This window comes from Pleurodeles waltl, chromosome 8 (assembly GCF_031143425.1).
Source record: "Pleurodeles waltl isolate 20211129_DDA chromosome 8, aPleWal1.hap1.20221129, whole genome shotgun sequence".
NCBI lineage: Eukaryota > Metazoa > Chordata > Amphibia > Caudata > Salamandridae > Pleurodeles > Pleurodeles waltl.
The window spans coordinates 58,905,317-58,927,575 of record NC_090447.1 but is presented as its reverse complement, the minus strand read 5'-3'; the positions used below and the strand labels follow the sequence as shown (position 1 = coordinate 58,927,575).

The following is a 22,259-nucleotide window of genomic DNA, read 5'->3' as shown; positions in this document are numbered from 1 at the left end:
CCCCACTTGGTTTATACACCATTAATTGTAGTCTTAATGTAACAACCGGCCAAGCCCTATATAGCTGTCTTGACAGAAGGGTGTGAATCATAGTTAATGGTAAAGTCTTACAAAACTGTCAAGAGGTGGCAGCAGCAGGAATTCTCTAATCTATTGGGCAAATTTAATGTGTACTTTATAGGATTGCCAAGTTGGGTAGTACTAAATATAAACTAGTTACCCATGTGACCAAAGGCACTCATTTGTGTGGACCTGCTCAGCATAATAGACCTTTGTAAGGAAACAGCCCTGATTTGTGAGTGTGGATGGGCACCTGGCAATTCAAGGAATAAAAACAACTATCTGGGTAAACCTTCAAAGTCACTAAACAAACCTGAGCTCTACCATATGGTATCTATGGCACTGAGCAGACAGTCATAACTCAGGGCAATGTGAAAAGTATTTAAGCAGTCCCAATACAGTAATAACGTCAAAACACTAAGCAATAGAAATCCTAAACTAGATTAGAAAATAGGGCACAATTTAATAAAGAAAATAACCCTAAAGCTACAAATATCCTATGAGAAGAACCAAAGATTAGAATTTTTAAATATTAAAGGAAAAATACTGCCATTAAGTGCAAAGATCTAATGGTAGGCAATGGGACCTAGCTGTGCATTCAAGCCAACCATAATGCAGCATGGGTAAGATTCACTAACCAGGTTCAACACAGATGGAAATTTTTCCTTGGGACTTGATACCTTATTTATAAGGCCCAAGCAGCACAATGTGCCAACTGAGCATCATTTTTTTTTTTACGGTCCGGTGACGTACTGTGCTGGCCTTGTAAATATGAACAAATTTCATGCAGAATTTATTTTAAAAGGGGCGTTCCATGGGTGTCGTTGTGGGTGTTGCCACGCAACACCCATGGAATTCAATGGAATCCGACACATTCCCAGATTTGCTAGTCTGCAAATGCATCAGATTCCTACACCACCTCAGGGGTTCTGGTAAAGTGATGCAACAGTGAAAAATAACATTATTTCCCCTCATTTCTTCCTCTTTCTATGTGTGCTGCATTCTACAGCACACATAGGAAGAGGAAAATGCCAATAATGATTGTTTATGTGCAGGAAGATGTCCCTTTCTGCAAAAAACAATTATCCCTGTAATGCAGGCACCCTTGCATCATGGTGCAAGCGTGCCTGCATTAGCGCTAGGCAGCAATTTGTATGCCTCCGTATGGGTTAAGGACAGGAATGCACCATATCTCAAAGATACAGCACATTTCTGCCCTTTTGTTTTTGACCAGGGTGGCGCAGCTAATAGGCTTGTGGCCAGTCACGGCTCATGGGCATTACAGGGGGCAGAGCTCTGCCGCCGCTCCTCCGTCTCCTCAGCATGGTGTAGGCACAGGCTCCCAGAGCTCAAAGCAGCATTAGGGTTGGCTAGGAGTGCCCAACCAGGGCGTCCCATGCAGACTGGGAGCCTGTGCCAGTTCTCTCCAGCCCGGCAGCACAGTGCGGGGCTGGAGGGTGGCTACTGTGCATGTATGTTTAGCCGGCCCGAGAAGGCTGACCAAAAATACATGCACACTGAGGGTAGTGCACAGTGCACTCCCCTTGTCCCTGTCTTCCTCAATGCTCCGCCCCCTTTAACAATAAAAGGATAATAAACTTGGCTTATTATCCTTTCATTGTTAAAGGATATGCAGCTTTTGCTGCTGGCGGAGGGGCAACGCTCCTCTGCCATAGTGGAGGAGCCACCACTGCTTGTGGTGAGCTCTGCACCAAATCTTAGTAAATGAGGACCTTAGTCTCATAGAAGTCGAAGTCCTTCAGCAGGGAAGTAGGCTGAAGTAGTTGAAATCGTTATTGAGTCAGATAAACATCGGACAAGGTCCTGTGGAAGGAAATTAAAATTATATGCCAAGAAGTCCTCAGGGTACGTTTGGCTCAGTGCTCAAGTAATAACCCGGTGAAAGTAAAATAAACTGTACAAGGTGTGTATTACCGTAATTCAGGAATGGATGGCAAAAAGAAACATATTCTGATTCTTTCAATTCCTGGTGGTACTCCGACTAATGCGCGTGCCATCCTGACGCGTATTCTGGCACCTCGCAGGTGGTGACATCCTATTCCTGTTAACTTTGGCCAAATCTGTTTTGGCCAACTATCCCTGAATTGCGTTAATCAGCCTACATACTAACTAATGCTCTTGCTCTTGTGATGACCTGTTCAAATATTAGGGTCAAAGAGCCCAGTGGCGTAAAGAAACTTGAGCCCCACCCCCTTGCAAAGTACCTTGAGGGGGCCATTTACCCCACGGCCCAACCAGGAGCCTACCGCCCATGCCCAGTGTACTGTGCTGAGGGTGCCCTGGCGGGGGCTGTGGGGGCCTTTGTTACGCCACTAAAAGTGCCATGAATGCTTTCGAAAATTTGAAAAAGAATATTAGTTTCATATTGTCAGGTTACTGAGATTTGAACTTATTTTATGAAACATTGAGCCCTTCTTATGTCCTGTCTCTTCCTTTCTACCCAAAACTTGACTAGTCCCACTTTATATTCCCAGCGTGATCACCTGAGCACTGATTTATTGGAATATGATCAACTTTGAAACAAATTATTTTAACCACTTTAATACTAAAATGTGGAGTTATTATTGTTGTTTTGATGATTGACAATTGTAATTGGAGTTATTTTTTAAATCATTGATCGTTCTCTACTTGGGAGCCCTGTTGCACACTTACATAGCATTACCCCTGGCTCCAGGCATTGTTTGGACTACCCCTGTTGTAATAATCATGCCCAGCATAGCACTCTACATGCTAATTCCATTCCCTACACTGTTGGTATCATTACACATTTTCGCTACTACAAGTCAGTGCCATTACCTCCAAGGCTAACACATGAAACACTAAGGAGCCGATTTATCATCACTTTGTGCTGGTGCCCAGTCAGAAGTGGCACAAACCAGTACACAATGTTGATTACTCACTAGCGTAAATGTATGTGTGCTGGAAAGAAACCATAACATTATATAAACAGTGTTTTGTACTACCTTGCATCATGGGGACATCCCATGTATGGGCCATGGGTGCCCCCAGGCTACTTACAATGGTTCTTGACATAGATCTCTATCTAGTAACAATGGCTTTATGTACCCAGTCCTAAACCTTCCCTTTCAAATCTTTATTGTGGGATGTGTTGGTTCGTTGAAGCAAAGCGAACTAACAAACCGGTGATTTGTCAAAAGAATGTGAGGACAGGGTCACCAATGGACATTGAGCTAATTAGCAAAATGATTTATTTTCTTATGCATGCATGCTTTTCAATAAATGACACTTGGTATTTTATATCATGAATAAATGAAAGAAATATGGCACACATTCTCTTTTTAAAAAAAACCTTTATTTTTCGTTTTCACATGGTATTACGCAAAGCAAGAAGGTCATGAGACTCCATGAAAAGAGTGTGCAATGCAATGGAACGTAAGTTACATTTGGAAGTTAAAATATGACAAGCACATTCATGTTCATTCATACCAATAGGGAATAGGATATAGCTAATGCAAGCATAGAGGTTCTGTCAGTTGCACGTGGAGGAGTTATGAATAAGGATGTAGGCGTGTGTGCTATCATGCGTCCCTGTGCTGTTGTGAGTTTGATAGTGTCGTGTCTAGAGAACATAAATAGTCCCTCAGTGGTTGCCAAATGTCTTTTGGTCTAGTCGTGGGGAGCTGGAGTGACGTGTAGATTTTACTACTGTTATCACAGTAAGTTAGTCTTTTAGGCCAACCCTTGGTTGTGGGTGAATGCTTGGTGCCCCAGAGGAGTGCTATCTCTCTGTTGGCCAATAAGAGTGCAATAGCAGTGAAGTGCATCATACTCTTAAGTATATATCCCATGTATCCCACCAGGGCCATCCGTGGGACGGGGTGGAGAATCGTGCCCACCATCTGTGAGGGCCGGTCAAATACATCAAAGCAGGAGAGGCTAATAGGGTTGCATGTCCATGTCATATGTGGGAAGTTGGCCAGATGTTCACTGCATTTGGGGAAGGCAGAGGATTGGGATGGGTCCATACGGGCTATGGCACTAGGTGTAATGTAGACCCTACTTAGGAATTTGCAATGTATGAGTTTGTGCCGGTGACTTGGATAGGGGTCATCCAAGGTCTGTTTCCCAGGCTTCTCTGAGTTTCACGCCTGAAACAGGTAGGATGGCAATGTTGGAGGAGAGTCGTGCCCCGGAGTCTTATGTGATGACTAGAGTGAGGGCCAATAGTTACGAGGGGAACTGGGCGCTTAGGGCACTTTGCAGGCGGCATAGTACAAAGTGTCCTAAATGGGTGACATTGGCAAATTGTTAATCCTTGGTGCGAGAAAAGATGTGGTCGTCTGGAAATACATCTCCGAAGATATTAAAGTTTAGCACTAGTGGGGTATGCTGAACTAGTACCTCCTGCGTAATGGGAAGGAATGGATTATTAGTCAGAGTTAGTGCAAGAGAGTAAAGTAGCTCACCCTGAAGTATCCAAACAAGTTTACACCATGCCCAGCTGTATGTCCCAGGAGTCCCTGAGGCAGGAGTGCTTGTAGTGGAACTGGGATAGCAAAGTCACGCTCTGGAATTGCGTAGGGAAAGTTTAGGATTAAACCATTGGTAAGAGAATTAACATTGTACTGCCAAGTAGTAGAGTTGAAAGTGGGGGACCACAAAGCCACTGTGTTCATATGGGAGGGTTAAAATTTCCCATCAGATACTGGGGTGTTTATCTGCCCACATGAGCCATATCAGCGAGCCATATCAGCAAGCCGTGAAACATGGCAAAGAAAGTGTTTGTGAGTGGGAGGGGAATATTTAAGAAGAGATATAGAGATTGAGGGAGCACCACCAGTTTAATGAGAGAGATGCAGCCTGCCACTGATAGAGGAAGCACCACCCAGCGGTCCATCTGTGCAAATAGTCTCTTGATGGCAGCCAATAGATGACCCATATAACCTGCTCTTTGTCCCTTTGAATGTGAATACTGAGATATTTTGTTGAATCGTTGCACCATTTCCCTGGGTATTCCGTGTGTGGTGGCTTAGCGCTGTCAGTAAGTTGGAAAAGTTCTAACTTTCCGCAGTTTATGTGCAGTCCTAAAAATGTTCCAAATCACCATGCTAGGACGGACCTAAGGTTGTCATCAGGTCAGCGCATTAATAATAAAATATCATCGGCGTACAGCTATATCAGAAGCGGTCTACTGTTGACCTGCAGGCCCCTATGAATAAGTCTCTCCTGCAAATGGCGTACTAGAGGGTCCATTGCAATAATGAAAAGCAGGGGTACCCCATTCAATGAGAGGAGAAGGGGAAAGAGTTCTATCAAGGCGTATAGTAGCTGATGGCTGCGTGTATAAGAGAGTGATCATTGCTGTGTATCCCCATGGGAATCCAAGTTTGCGTAGTGTGACATGGAGGAATCCTAATCAAGAGAGCACACAAGTAGGTAAAAATTCTTGAGCGTTTACACATCAAACAGCTGCCATAAACATTAAAATGCCTGCCTTATAGCTAATAGCACCCCCTTATATTGTGATGCTGCACCTAGTACAGGTGGAGTGTGTTATGGTTATAATATTCAGGAACCGCTATGTATGTAACATGAGGGTGTCACTAAAGGCACTTCATCCTACCTGAATGTACATATTTAGGATTAAATGTTTAATATTTAGTAGTGTGTGTAATAAAATAACTTTTCCTTTTCAAACAAAAAACACTCACTGGACAATGATTTACTGAGTGCTGTTGCATACTATGAAGCTGGAGTTACAAGCACACACCACGGCTCCAAATTAGGCCTTTAAATGTTCTGATTTTCTATCCTGAAAGAGTAAAGGTTGACAATGGAATACTTGTTCCTAGTAAAAAGACAACTGCAGACATTACTTGTGAAGGACTCACACACCTCACTACTAATAACTTAGGGCCAGATGTAGCAAGGTCAGAATTTGCGATTCTGAAATTGCGTGTCGGTGCGACTCGCAATTTCAGAATCGCAAATCCTGATGCAGAACGGTGTCTCAGACACCGTCTGCGACTCGCTATGGGGTCGCAAAGACCCACCTCATAAATATTAATGAGGTGGGTCGCATTTTGCGACCCCATAGCGAGTCCCTGCACTCACAGGGATGGTGGCCTGCTGAAGTCAGCAGACCTCCATGTCTGTGACTGCTTTTTCAATAAAGCAGTTTTTTTATTTTATTTTGCAGCCCGTTTTCCTTAAAGGAAAACGAGTTGCAAAATAAAAAAAATACAGAAACCACTTGGTTTCGTTTTTTCAGTGTAGGCAGTGGTCCATTGGACCACTGCCTGCTCTGAAGAAACCTATTTGGCAACATTCACAAAGGGCAAGGGGTCCCATGGGGACCCCTTCCCTCTTGCGAATGAGTTACCACCAGTGTGACACTCATGGTAACTGCGAATTGCGATGCGAGTCGCAAATAGGAAGGGAACACTCCTTCCTATTTGCGACTCGCATTCACAATTTGCGAGTCGGTACCGACTAAAAAATTGTGAATGTGCATCGCAGAAGGCTGTTTGCATGGCGCAAACATCGATTTTCGCAGTTTGCACCATGCAAACGGCTTCCTACATCTGGCCCTTAATTCCTTACAGTCTGCCTAAGTAAAGTACATCATTGCCATACCACATCTGTTTACTCAGCCTAACCATCTTCTAGATATATATACTAAATATTATATATATATATATATATATATATATATATATATATATATATATATATATATATATATATATAATTCACTTAAAAAAAACAAAGGTTACAGGGACATCATGGTTAGGCTCATATTTTAAAGGCGCCAAACATCTGAAATGGACGCCCTTTACTCTTTTATTGTCATCCCAGGGAGGTGGTGGTCCCCAGGCTGTGAGAGGGCCATGCAGCCCCCCCCCCCACACTGTATTGATTGAAAGCCCCAGGGGGAGGGGCGGGGCCTTGAAAGAGCTACCTCTCTGCCAAATTTGGTGTAATTCCATCCAGTAGTACGGGCACTATCACTGTTCAAAATCCCTATGGAAAAAAGAGTGAGGAAAAATCATTTTGGACCCCACTTTTTCTCAGCCCTCGCTTGACCCCAAAACTTTCCAGATAGCAGCTCACATGAGAATTACATTTTTTCAGGACAATTTTGTGAAGATTTGTCATTCAGCACCAGAGATAGAGACAAGTAAAAACGTTTTTGCTATAGAAAGTAGGTCCTAACTATCACTACTTAGTGTGACCAGCACTAGGTTATATCCATATTTATACACACACACACACCACACCCATACTCCTACCATCCACCCCATTATATATATTTTTTGGTCTAATATTACGTCAATACATTTTACTACAGAATACTCTCCTGTGATTTCTATTGAATTTCATATGTATATTAGTAACTCAGTTAATCTGATCAGAAATAGACTTTCCCAGAATTAAGTATATTCAGCACTGTAGTCCGGATCTTGTGTGTTCTTGCAGCATACACTAAAGGATTCACTGCAGGTGGGAGAAGGTAGTATAGGTTTGCCAGAATGATATGAACATACTGTAGTACACAACATTGTGCTTAAACCTTTGCATGATGATAGCGCAAAGTGCAGTTGAATAGAACATAACTATCACACACACATGAGGAATGCAGGTGTTGATGGCCTTCCAACGCGCTCTTTGGGAGGACAGGCGTGAGGCAGTGACCAGAATCAGGAGAAAATTATGAAAGCAGCATCTGGAATACCCACTAGGCGAGCAGCAGTAAAGCCACAGATGTGGTTGACTGTGATGTCTGAGCAGGCCAGCTTTGCAACGGACATGTGCTCACAGTATGTGTGGGCAATTATGTTATGTTCACAATAGTGCAACCTTTTGACAAGATAGGGTTGAGGGGCAAACACCACAGCACATTTTAAAAGAACTATCAAGCCAAGAGTAGCTGTTCTTGGATTAGTCAAAATTGTTGAATATCGGAGTGGATAGCAGATAGCAATGTACCTGTCCAAGGCCATCAACATAAGAACCTCTGATTCAAAACCAGTAAATGCATGAGCAATGTACATCTGGATCAGGCAAGAATTAAAATACATTTCTCCTGACTTCATCCAAAAGATGCCTACTGCTTTTGGCAGTGTAGTGTTTATCAGTACCAAATCGGTTCCTGCTAACATGCAAAGGAAAATGTACATTGGACTGTGGAGGCTTTCTTGTGTTCTTATAATGGACAGAATCAGGATGTTTGAGACAAATGCAGTGATGGGACAAATGCAGAAAGGAATGGAGATCGAAAGGTGTGCGTATTCCAGGCCAGGAATGCCCAACAGAACAAATGCAGAAGTATGGAATTTACTGGTGTTCAATGCAGTCGCAGGTGCAGCCAAAGTCATGACAAACGTCATGAAATTGCATCCATGTCCTGCAAAACAAAATGACATGATTAGCTTTCTGTCAAACCAATTCAAAATTGAACTAGAACATGCTCTAAAATATTAACCTGGTGTTTAACAAATCTCAAACAAAGAAGCCCTGTGCTTACAAGTGTTTTTAAAGCATTCTTTTTATTTCACACCATGTTATTTGTGGTTGACTCCTTTTGCATAATAAATCTGCTGAATGTAATTTGTGATATGAGCACTTAGTGGCTATCAGGCTGTTTGTCTTCAAATAAATCAGTAAAGGGTGTCCAATTTTAGATTATATATAACATTGGTATTTGATCTATTGGCTCAATTTTGGGAGATGAATGCTTCAAAGCAGGAAAAAAAACACTATCAAAGTTAATATCAAAAAGGTATTTACTCAAAATCACAGTCTTTCAAAAGGCATAAATCTGAACAATGGAGATGGCAAAATTGTAAAGCTATGCGTCTGAAACAAATTGTGATTTCTTATTTGTTACTAAAGGAAAGAAAGTCCTGATTTTTATTGAGATATTTAGACATTATGCTTCTAATCCTCATGTTTCTTGAACTGCAGTTAAATAGAAGTCAAATGACCTCCAATACCTATATAGACCTGGCAAGAATACAGAACTATTCTTAGCAACCAATCACATTTCAGATGTACAGAAATCAGACGTCATTAAAGCTAGTTAAGCCTATTCCCTCACTAACAGTTAGGAAAAGCTCCATTTTGGCTATACCACATAAAAAGTTTACTAGAAGTGTAATATTTATACAGGTCTCTGAAGAGTCGTCGTCTAACATGTATCTTTACCAGTTGTAGAGCTGGAGCATGGCTATTTGCCAAACTTAGACAGTCAAAATGTGAACACACCAACCACAATACAACACATAAACATTGCATTGAAATAATGCACCGCAAAAGTCGGCACATCTCCACAACAGCAATATGCCACACAAGAAAGGTCCCGCTGCTACCTATGGGACAGAACAGAACACCTTAAATGTGTGAAGTATTTAGCGGTAACAAAGCAGTTGAAAATTGAAAAGAAAACACAATAAAACATCCACAATCAATGCTGTGAAGTAGAGAACAATGCAATGAGTTAAATGACTCAAAAATGACTAAAGGCCTCATTAGGAAGAGAGGAGACCACTACGGAGCTGGTGGTCTCCCCATTGGGCCCTTTACAAGATTTCCACTGGACTGACTGGTGGAGAAAACGGAGGTTTGCACTGGTCACCCCAATGGGAACCGTGCAGCAGCATTAGCCTCGTCTCCTAATGGAGCTGAGGCCAATGCCTTCTCACAGAGGACCTCAGAATACACACTGTGTGCTGTAGCACACAGTGTGTATTCTGAGGGTGCTGGGCAGGGGAGCCCCTGCACTGCCCATTCCATGAGTATAAGCTGATTCAGTGGCACCCCATGGCCCTCAGCACTGGGTTTCTGCTGCCCTTTCCATGGCGGGATCTCTGCCATGGAAAGGCTGGCAGAAACAGGATTAGTGATCAGTATGGCAACTCTGAGTTCAGCGCTGCTGTGGCTGACCACGAGTCAGCCCGCTCTCAGCCTATCGGGTACCATTTTCCCAGCAGTGATGTCAGTTCCCAGGCGGTCCAACGACCAGGGTTGTAATGTGGCGGTCGGACCACCTGTAGTGCTGCAGTCTGACTGTCACCACGGGGCTGGCGGTCTCAAGACCACCAGTCATGTAATGACAGCCAAAGATCCAAAGAGGAGAACCAAACATATGATTTTTTCAAATGTTTAAGGCAAAAAGCACCAAGAAAAAGTACAGCGCAAACCTGTAGTCACTGTTCATGCTCGACTTAGACCTAGGCAATATTTGAAGTAAACCACGATGGACAACAAGCCATCAAGCGCGTTAATCATAGTCAAGCATTTTACATTATGAGTTAGAGCTTGATGTAGAGTTATCGGTTGTCCTGTCTGCCCTATAGATAGTGCATTATATCATATGGCATTTGTAATAAAGCAGATAAGAAATCCATTACATATGTGACAGAATACTCCCCCACCAAACTCTAAATCAGGCCCTTTTTCGAAACCATCCAGTGGTGAAGCGTGAAGTCCACTCAAAGTCAGATAGCCACTGGATGAGATCCTGCTGATGCCACTGTTTTTGGTGGGAAATGCTCAGAGTGGAAGAAATTTAAATTTTGCGGCTGTCAAAGTCCTCATGTCAGGCAGATATTTTTTGTCCCTTGAAACTTGATTTAGAGTTTGGCAGATGGATTACTTGTAATAAGGCAGACAGTATATTAATCATATTTGTAACTGAGTCTGAACTCTAAGTCAGGTCCTTAGTCTTTTACATGGAACTCAAAATACTCCAGGGGGAGAGTTTAAAACTGTATCCTTCAAATCAAAAAACTCCGCTGGGAGGTCCCACCGATGATCTGGAGGTCTTAGAAGACCAAAAACGTTTTAAGTGTCTAACTGTTAAAGTTTCTGACCCACCTCCTATTGGTCACATCTAGGCCTGCCAAGACCTCAGGGAAAGCACGTAGGGACCAGGACTCACTCCAACAAAGGCCACCACCATTATCCAGTCCAGTTCCTTTTTCTACTGGCACTTCAGTGAAAAAGTCTCTTGTAGCTTGTTGGGTTGTAGCCACACACGAGATCAGCCAACTGACCTTTGGGGTCAATTTCTTAAACCTGGGTAGAAGTGGGAGCAGGTCCACTGCTTCTGGTCTCTCCACACATATGTCAAATAGCAGGTTCAGTCCTCTTCTGCTCTTCCACATATCTAGAAGGCGTGCTGGTGACCAATGGGTGTGGTGTCACTTTTGTAGGATTTACTAACCTCCTGGACACTTCCTAACCAATGATGAAAATGCTTCCAAGGACAAACCTTCCCACCTTTGCAGCACATCCTGTTGCCTTACTGTAAGGCACTATTTCGAGGCATTTCCAACATTGCAGAATCTCTCAGCACCTAAAGGGAGTTTTTGTGCCACCCAGGTGTGTGTTTACATAAAGGCAAAGCCACCCCCACCCCTTGAGGTACAGTAAGCTGGTTTCGAACCCCCCATCCCACTGGACTGGTGCCAAACTGGTTACAGACGTGCAATGGAACAAAAGGCTTCTATTTTCTCTTTTCTAGGTCACTTTTTACACTATAATGGGTAGACCTCACTCTAGTCCCTAATGAAGTTCCTGGACCCTCCAGATCTGTCCTTTCTGAACTGGTTTCTGCCACATACTAGACAACAAGATCTTCCTATGAAATGCTTATATCATTGTTTCTGCTCTAGGAGCACTTTCCTCACCTCATTAAGCGGAAGCCCTGTCAGGGTCATCTTTCAGCAGGCCAATGCTAATTAACCACTTTATAAAGCCTAACTTTTAAAAAGTCATTTTTCCTACGTATATGACAAGAATCATCCTTCACCATTGAATTGGATTTTCACTAAACTTTAAAATTAGTGTTTCAATTATACCAGTCGTTTGTCCCAAACCACAGATTGCAGGGTAATGATTTTATTCTGAGCTCTAGTTTTTTTCTCATTTGACAGCTATTCCCCTAACAGTGGAAATAGATTTCAGGTGCTAGTCATTGGAGATACATGCCAACATAAAGTTATGCATGCACTTCTTGAAAACATTATACACCCAACATTGTAAATGGAAGGGTCTACTTAGAGGTGACATTTACATTTTTGAATACAAATCTTTATTATATTTTCAATTAGTACAGGACCAGCATCAGAAGAGAATTGCAGCGGGGTAATTGCTTCTAACTGTATTAATACACAAATATAATCAAATACAATCTATGAGTTATAGTCTGTAAACCATAATCTCTTGTTTGTGATCCAAAATCTATCATTCTAGCCCTCAACCATGGCATACCAGTACTACTGGTTTGAGTTGTAGTTCTTATTGAGTTGTGTAGCAGTCTTGACCAAGGAGACAGTGTTGGCAAGATACTCTGCTAATTGCCCTTAGGAGGCCTCCCCAGGTGTAGGGCTTAGAAGAGCAGATATATGTAGCCCCATCCGCACCCACCTGAAAGAACACTGTACATTCTCCTGCTGACTGCCCTACGTGTTCCACGGGGTTTCTTCTATAACTCCCTGTAGAAGGGAAGAAATTCAATTCAAATTTCAACCCCCCATTGTAGAAGTGTTGGAAATTTCTTCAAGGAAAAAGCAAGTCTCAGTTCTTAATGATTATTTAGTGGGTATTGGGAACCTCAGCCCAACTGAGCGTGTGGTGAATGGTTCCCAGACCTCCCGCTGGACCTCCAGTGGGACAAAGCTGGAAGCTGCAGTTAAAAAGGGCTCCACAAGACTGGATACCATTGCTCAGAGTCCAGCTGAACAAGATTTGCTGCTTTGAGGAAGAATGTAGCCGGAGGTACTGTGATGTCGAGCCAACCCGCAATGCATTTTGGGCAGACCGGCTGGCAGATAGGGTTCCAGTCTTCTATTGGACCATCTGGGAATTTGTGATGAAATTTTTTTAAGTCACAACTTTTAGGTTTAAGCAGGAGCAGCACCTCTAACACTTCTTCCAAGGGTCCAGCACCTAGGGGGAACCACTTTAGTAGGACTGACATCAGCAGAGGCTGGGTGAAGGGTTCAAGGTCTCTGCAGCTAGTTGTATCCCTGTAGCTCACATAGGAGGCCAGCCAACTAGCCTTTGGAGTAACTCTGCTAGTCTTGGGCTCAAGCAGCAAGACAGACCTCTGGGGAACTAGGCTGGCCTGAAGCAGCAGGGCAGAGCTCTGCTAGCATCAGCACAGTCCTCCAGGGAACAAGGCAGGCCTCAAGCAGCAGGGCAGTCTGGGGAATAAAACAGTTCTTCTGAAGTCTTTCCCAGGTCCAAGAGTATATGGAAGATGTGTTCTGAGGGCCCACTATTTATACCACGTGCCAGCCTTGGAAGTGGTTGAATCTCATATGCTGTCCCCACGTCTGTTTCTAGAAAGTTCTTCATTTTACTTGCCAAGTCTCCAAGAATTCTTTGGTGACAAAAAGTTATTGCCAGGTGTCTTTGTGTGTTTGCTGAAGGCAGTCCTTTGAAGTGCAAGTGGAACAAGGAACAACCTCACCCAGCTATCCTGGCAGGTTGTCTCATCCTGCCAACACCTACTCTCCTCTGTCTCACTCTCTGGGAGGGATATACAAAGTCTAACAGCTAAGCTATTTCATGCCATTCAAGTCTTGTGACCCAGGACACTAGCAGCAGGCACCAAATGGTTAGGTCAAGAACACACCAACTTTCTAAAAGTGACATTTTCGGAATTGTGACCAACCTTACCATTAAAGAGAATTTTAAATCACAATGCATTTGGGGTCAAATCTGACATATCTATCTGCTCCCAATCAAAAGTTAGCCCTTATTAAATGTAATAAGGTAATCCAATGGTATCTAATGGGAGTGATGGGACTTACAATACTGGAAAGGAAATTAGGATATGTTTTACTTCCAGGACATGTAAAACTTAAAAACAAGTTATACTTTTTAAATACAATGCTCTGTGTCCTTTGGGCTATTTAGGGGCTACCTTAGGGATACACTATGTGTATTAAAAAGGAATGCTTAGGCCTGGCTATCTTGCTAGGTCAAATTGGCAGTTTGAAACCTTACTACGGACTGCAATGGCAGACCTGAAATATGTTTTAAAGGATTACTTTAGTGTGTTACACAAGCAGTGAATCAGTGCTGCAGACCAAAAGGAGCATTTACTTTACAATTCCTGAGTACAGGTAGAACCATATATTAATTATAAATAAATTACGTGTGCCAGTCAGCTGTATGCCAACTTTAGCATGGTTTATGGAGACATCACAAGCACTTTAGCACTGGTTAGCAGTGGTGAGTGCACCAACTCCTAATGCTAACAAAAACAAATTTAGAAAGCAGGAAGGGTGAAAGCAAAAGGTTTGGAGTTGACACTGCAGAAAGGGCCACGTCCATCACACCCCTTTATACCTGCTTCAGTTCTCCAAGTCATGGTAGATTGGGGATCACTGGAGACCATGGACTTCACTTCCCAATCAATTCTGCATGTAGGTTATTAGTTTAGGGTAACCCAATTGTTGAGATAAGACCAGAATAAATTCAGTTTGAAGTTCCTGAAATGTTTTTAGCATATCTCCTGTGAACATTTGGTTAAGGTGAGTGATTCTGTGGAAATGATAAATGGGCCTGGAAATTGGGGGTTTCCCTACTTGCATTCAGAAGTTGTACCATATAGTGGTAACATTGTGGGACCATGGAATGATTCCCAAGAGGGGGTGAACATGCTTCCATATGTTCTGCATGACTCTAATTACTGGGTAATCTGTCTGAAATGGGGAGGCGAAATCTGTAGAGAGCCCCTAAGTTACCATCATATAAAAATTGGTCCATTTCAATATTGACTCTTTGAAGAGGGTCGAATATGTTGGGATCCAATATACCAATTGAGGTAGGTGGTGGCCATTATAATCCATATAATATGAGGACATAGAAGGTAGACTCGGTCCTTCTGATTTAGTATGCACATATGATTTATTGCTTGTAATTAGGAACAGCTAGACACCAATGTGAAATATTTTATGGCTCAATCAATTTGTACTAGTAGTTTTTTGAGTATCAAGATAGTGAGCATCCCAAAGACATAGGGGGTCATTCTGACCTCGGCGGTAAAAGCCGCTTACCGCCGGTCAGAAGGCCGCCACAATACCGCTGCGGCCAGCCGCCACGGACATTCTGACCCACAACTGCAAAACCTCCGAAAATCTGCCCTCCACTGCAGTCCGCCACATCAGCGGCCAGCGGTAAACTGGAGAAGACCAAACCTCCACCGCCACGCCAACAGAAATACGCCCATCCCATTATGACCCGCAAATCGATGCGGCGGTCATTCAACCGCGGTATTCCATTGGCGGTAGACCCCGCCGCGGTCAAAATACACACACCTTTACAAACCCCTACCACATTGGACAATTTGAAAGGCACACACCTGAAACACATACACACACCACTCCCACACATCCAATACCATATAAAACACACACCCACATCACCCACAAACCCCTACCAACCAAAACCAGAGACGAAGGAGAGAGAGAGAGAGAGAGACACATCAGAGAATAGATAGCCAGACACACAGAGGCACACCGCAACATCACACACACCACATAGAAGCACAAAGCACCACACACCAACACACACATCATCACATACACCACCCCACACCTCATACACACCACACCATGGCACCACAAAGGCACCCACGCTTTTCGGACCAAGAACTCCGGGTCATGGTGGAGGAGATCATAAGAGTGGAACCCCAGCTCTTCGGCTCACAGGTCCAGCACACCACCATAGCAAGGAAGGCGGAGCTCTGGCAGCGGATCGTGGACAGGGTCAACGCGGTGGGACAGCATCCCAGAAATAGAGAGGACATCCGCAAACGATGGAACGACCTACGGGGGAAGGTGCGCTCGATGGTCTCGCGACACAACATCGCAGTGCAGAAGACTGGCGGGGGACCCCCACCCACTCCACCCGAATTCACAACATGGGAGCAAGAGGTACTCAACATCCTGCATCCTGATGGCCTCGCTGGAGTACATGGAGGAATGGACTCTGGTAAGTACAAGGCCAACCACTTCACCCCCCCCCAGCATGCTAACCCCCACCCTCACCTCCAACCCCCCAGCACACATCCTCCCTGAGAATGTCTCCCCAGCACAACCCACCCAACACCAACCCCTGCATGCCACCCCCAAACTATGGACACCCATCACCTAAGCATGACCACTGCACATACCCAACACCGCTCCCCACAAAATACCCTCATAACACCTCCCCCAAGGGAATGCCAGCACTGGGGACAAGGGCACCTATAAAACGCAAGCTAATGAACACACAGAAACAATAACCATACCCTCTTACCCCATGCAGGACCCGAACGACAACACACCGGTCAGGAGGGACCAGAAATGTCCATCCCACCCCCGGAACAGGCCACTAGTGATGACAGCAGCTCTGTCGACCTGGAACCTGACGACCAGCCCGGACCATCGGGGACCTCTGGGCAGTCGGTTCCCCTCACCCAGACACAGGCCACTGCAGACCCAACCCCCTCTGGGAACAACCGCACAGCTCCCACCCAGCGGGCCCATGCCTCTGTCTCTAGGACAGGTCAAGCAGCAGTGTGTCTACCACTACAGGGCCCCCAGGGTAACCCACCAACCCAACAACAACAGGGACCTGGGGGCAGTGGGAGTGGGCACACCGTCCAGGGGACAGAGGCCCAGGGAAACAGGGCAACTCGGAGGGCTGCTGTGCGACAGGGGGGGGAGGAGAGGCCCAGGGAACCCACTCTCCAAGAGGCCCTCACCACCATCATGGCTGCCTACCACCACTCACAAGAGACGATGGCGACGGTACTGGCCAGGTTCCAGGAGATCCAGGCACAGCAGGAGCAACGCTACATGGGGTTCAGCGACCAACTCAGCAACATCTCAACCGCTATGGGAGCATAGTCCAGGCCCTGAACCGCATAGAGGACACGTTTCGGGACCATGTGGCATCACACAGGGCCCCTGTCACTAGCCAGGAACAGGAACAGCCTACCACCTCCGCCGGCGCTAGTGGACAGGAGGCCCCACCACAACAACAGCCCACCAGAACCCCACCTCCTGCTGAAGAACAACCGCCCCGCAAAAGGAGCCTGAGATCAAAAAAACCGACAGAGTAGGATGTCAAGTCCCCCGCCAGCATCACATACCCCCTGAAGTCCTCCCACTGTCCCACATTGCCACCCTGTCAAACCTTGAACTGCCCCTGCTCCATCCTGCCACAGGCATATGGACAATGCACCTGTGAGACTGAGAACTGGACTCCGCCATGGACATTACTCCACCCCCACCCATCACTGTTTCACTATCATGTACCAATATCTATGCACTAATAATAAATCACACATTGCACTGAAATCAATCAGGACTCAGCCTGTCTTATTTACAAATGTATGACACATTACATATCAATTACGTATTGTGAACATTGTGAATTACACATACCGAGGTAACTTAGCATTAGTCCATGGGCCAACCAAGCCGAGGTCACGCAGTGGCTCATACAGCACAGAAAAGGGAAGGGAAAATCAAACATCATGTTCATAGGTCGGGGGGGAAACCGACAAAGTTGAGATGCAGGAGGCTTTCAGGAAATGTAAAATGGCATGGGTGATTATTACCTGTGTGCTACTGGAAATACTGTGCTATTACTCTGTCCCTGTTGTCTGTGTCGTCCTCTGAGTCTTCCGCCTCTTCACTCTCCGCAGGCTCCACAGCTACTTCAACACCACCATCTGCACCATCCTCCTGCAGGAAAGGAACCTGACGTCGCAATGCCAGATTGTGAAGCATACAGCAGGCCACGATGATGTGGCACACCTTCTTTGGTGAGTACATCAGGGATCCCCCAGTCATATGCAGGCACCTAAACCTGGCCTTCAGGAGGCCAAAGGTCCTTTCGATGATCCTCCTAGTTCGCCCATGGGCCTCATTGAACCGTTCCTCTGCCCTGGTCCGGGGATTCCTTACTGGGGTCAGTAGCCAAGGCAGGTTGGGGTAACCAGAGTCACCAATTAGCCACACACGTTGTCTCTGTAGCTGCTCCATCACATAGGGGATGCTGCTATTTCGCATCACATACGCGTCATGCACTGACCCTGGGAACTTGGCATTTACATGGGAGATGTACTGGTCAGCCAAACAGACCACCTGGACATTCATCGAATGATAACTTTTCCTGTTTCGGTACACCTGCTCATCGTCTTTTGGGGGTACCAAAGCCACATGGGTCCCATCAATGGCACCAATGATGTTGGGGATATGTCCAAGGGCATAGAAATCACCCTTCACTGTAGGCAAGTCACCCTCCTCTGGGAAAATGATGTAGCTCCGCATGAGTTTCATCAGGGCAGACAACACTCTACTCAAAATCTTTGAAAACATAGGCTGAGACATTCCAGATGACATGGCCACTGTGGTCTGGAATGACCCAGTTGCCAAAAAATGGAGGACTGACAAAACCTGCACCAGAGGGGGAATCCCTGTGGGTTGGCGGATGGGGGACATCAGGGCTGGCTCCAGCTGGGCACACAGTTCATGGATAGTGGCACGGTCAAGTCTGTATCGAAGTATTATATGGCGTTCTTTCATTGTCGACAGGTCCACCAGCGGTCGGTACACGCGAGGATTCCTCCTTCTCATCCCAAGTCCCAGCGGACGGTGCCTAGGAAGGACAACATGGAGCACAGAGTCAGCCAAACCACAGGTACGTACATACAGCTTGCACAGTTAAAGAATGGCAATGGGTTGAAAGGCGTGTATGTGTGGCAATGCAAGGCCTAGGCCTGTGTGTCGCAGTCAAAATTAAGCCATGTAGGCCCTTGAAATGGCGGCTGCCTGACCTGTGAAGTGGGACAATGGGATGTGAGGTCAATGTGCTGGCGGGGCACACCGTGGCGGTAGGCGGTCGAAGACCGCGGCGCAAAGCCGCATTGGTTAACATTGAAGCCTATGGGTTTCAGGAGCCAATGACGAAGTGCGCCGGCGGTCGCGGTATGCACCGCCGCGGTACGCACCGCCGCGGGCGTGACCGCCATTTTCTATCTGCTTAATCACTCGAGACCTGATCATCCACAGGAGAGGACCTATACTGCAAGTGCTGCTGTGACCTCGGTCTGGAAGATACAATGGCTGCTGCGACTGGGGAAAGGGCCCCTGCCTTCACGTCTGAAGAGTTGGAGAAGCTCGTGGATGGGGTCCTCCCCCAGTATGCGCTACTCTACGGTCCTCCAGACCAACAAGTGAGTACACCGGGTGCACATGGAATGGGCTATGCCTGTGTGGATTGGGGTGGATGTAAGTTGGTGGGGTGGGGGGCGAATGAGGAGTGCAACGCCCGACAAATGAGAGCATGTGCCATATGGCAAAGTTGGTGGGGGGGGCCAATCACATCTAACATGCAGGTCATTGATGATTTCCTCCTTTCCACCCTGTACATGTCAAATAGGTCAGCGCCCATCAGAAGATCGAGATTTGGCGTGCCATCGCCAAGGAAGTCCGGAACTTTGGGGTCCACAACAGACGGGGCACCCACTGCCGCAAGAGGTGGGAGGACATCCGCCGCGGAACAAGGAAGACCGCAGAAACACTGCTGGGGATGGCCTCCCAACCTAGGAGGGGTGCCAGTCGCACCATGACCCCCCTGATGTCCCGGATCCTGGCGGTGGCCTACCCAGAATTGGATAGGCGCTTTAAGACATTACAGCAGACACAAGGGGGTGAGTATCAGCACATTCTCCTATCTTTCTGCGCAGTGGAGGCGTCTGGGTGGGGGAGGAGGGCTGTGGGTGACATTAGGCCAGGGCGCTTTCTGTAGTGTAGTCCTCTCCCTTAGGCATGGCCCTGTGCCCCCGGCCCCCACCTCGGTAGGGTGACAAGTAAAACCATTGAAGGTCCAGCATCTCCTATGTGCGCGTTTGACGTCTCTTGGCCTGTTGTCCTAGTCAGTAGTACTGAGTAGTGTACCCCGAATGCGCGGCTTAGTGCATTAGGCTCCTGTGTCTGTCCTCTCCGCCAACGGTGTTGACATTGCATGCACTCAACCTGGTCTTCTTTTTTCTCCCCCCACCCTTTCTCTTCATCTTCTTGTGCATGTGTGCATTAGCATCATCAGGCGGAGGAGATTTGGCATCGGAGCACGAGGGAGCTGCAGGACACAAGGCCCCGGTGGGCCCAGGAACAGACACCGAGGGCACCAGTGATCCGGAGGGCGAGGGGAGCACCACGACGGGGACCGCTGGTGAGAGCAGCGAAAGCGACACGTCCTCGGATGGGAGCTCCCTAGCGGTGGCGGCAACATCCGTGCCCCCCGCCTCTACAGGTACAGCTGCCACCCAGCGCACCAGCCCCGCCCTCCCAGCAGCCCCTCAGTCTTCGCTCCGTGCCGGTTCGCCCAGGAAGGCGCGCGTCTCCTTCGCCCCAGGCACCTCAGCCCCTGCTCCTGTTGCCCCTGCTGCCCTCAGTGCGGAGCTCATTGACCTGGTAAGGACGCTCATTGTTGGGCAGACGACCGTTTTGAATGCCATCCAGGGTGTGCAAAGGGAGGTGCAACAGAGCAATGCGTACCTGGAGGGCATTCATTCGGGTCAGGCTGCCCATCAACGAGCGTTCACTGCTCTGGCCTCAGCACTGACGGCAGCCATTGTCCCTGTTTCCAGCCTCCCTCTTCTTACTGCCTCCAGCCTTTCTCTGTCTCCTGTTCCTCAGCCTATCCCATCCACACCATCAGACCAGCCTGCACACACCTCAACACCCAAGAGCAGCTCATCCAAACACAAGCACCACAGATCCCACAAACACTCACCCAAGCAACACCCAGATGCAGACATGCCAACAGCCACTGCCACCCCTGTGTCCCCCTCCTCCTCGTCTCCCTCCTCCCTCCCTGTGACGTCTACACTCACACCTGCATGCACCCCAACATCAGCCAGTGCTTCCATCACCACCTCACCCTCCAGTACAGTCCACACTCGTGCAGTCACCATCCCCACTGCCATTTACACGTCCCCTGTGTCCTCTCCCACTGTGTCTGTCACCCCCTCTTCCAAGACACACAAACGCAGGCAGCCACCCACCCAACAGCCATCCACCTCACGACAGCCTACAGCACCAGCACCTTCACCCAATGACAGCACACCTGACTCTCCTACAACCACCTCCTCTACCTCCACTTCCATCTCCACTTCTCCTACCCTTTACCTTGGCCCTAAAAAACTTTTCCTGGCTAACCTTGACCTCTTTCCCCCCGATGAGCACCCCCATCCATCTTCAAAGAGTCCCAAGAGCACCGCAGCCACCACCAGCCCAGCTTCGGGTGTCACTGTTGTGCATGGGTTCTGGAGCCCACCCTTTGCCAGCAGTGACACATCGATCAGCAGCAAGGACACGTTCAGCCCCCCCCCCGGCAAGAGGACCCGCAAAAACAAGGGCCGCCGTGCGAGGACCGACAGGGCTGCCCCCAAGGAGCAATGTGCGGCCACTTCACCACCCACACCATCTAGGGGAGGCAAGGGCCCGAGAGCCCCATCAAAGGAGCGGAAGGGCAGCAGGAGCGCGGAGAAGGTGGACCCCACATGCCACATCCCAGCTGGGAAGGAGGACACTAAGGAGGCCAGGAGTCCGTCCCCGAAGGGTCCAGAAACTTCACGGTCCGAGGGCGACTGAGCCGGGAGTCCAGGCCAGGTCTGGCTCCCTTGACCTGCTGGATGAGCACCGCTGAACAGGGCCCGCGGGGCAGAAGAGCACCGCTGAACAGGGCCCGCCGTGGAGAAGAGCACCGCTGAACAGGGCCCGCGGTACAGAAGAGCACCGCTGAACAGGGCCCGCCGTGGAGAAGAGCACCGCTGAACAGGGCCCCGCCGTGAAGATAGGCACCACTGAACAGGGCCCGCGGTGCAGAAGAGCACCGCTGAACAGGGCCCGCCGTGGAGAAGAGCACCGCTGAACAGGGCCCCGCCGTGAAGATAGGCACCGCTGAACAGGGCCCCGCCGTGAAGATAGGCACAGCTGAACAGGGCCCGCGGTGCAGAAGAGCACTGCTGAACAGGGCCCGCCGTGGAGAAGAGCACCGCTGAACAGGGCCCCGCCATGAAGATAGGCACCGCTGAACAGGGCCCGTGGTGCAGAAGAGCACCGCTGAACAGGGCCCGCCGTGGAGAAGAGCACCGCTGAACAGGGCCCCGCCGTGAAGATAGGCACCGCTGAACAGGGCCC

At 47.5% G+C, this 22,259-nt stretch overlaps 1 pseudogene; it reads right to left on the bottom strand.

Annotated features, from left to right (window-relative positions):
* Nucleotides 1-7,453: 7,453 nt before the first annotated feature.
* Nucleotides 7,454-8,432, bottom strand: LOC138249418 (olfactory receptor 52K2-like; annotated as a pseudogene).
* Between the last annotated feature and the right edge of the window lie 13,827 nt (nt 8,433-22,259).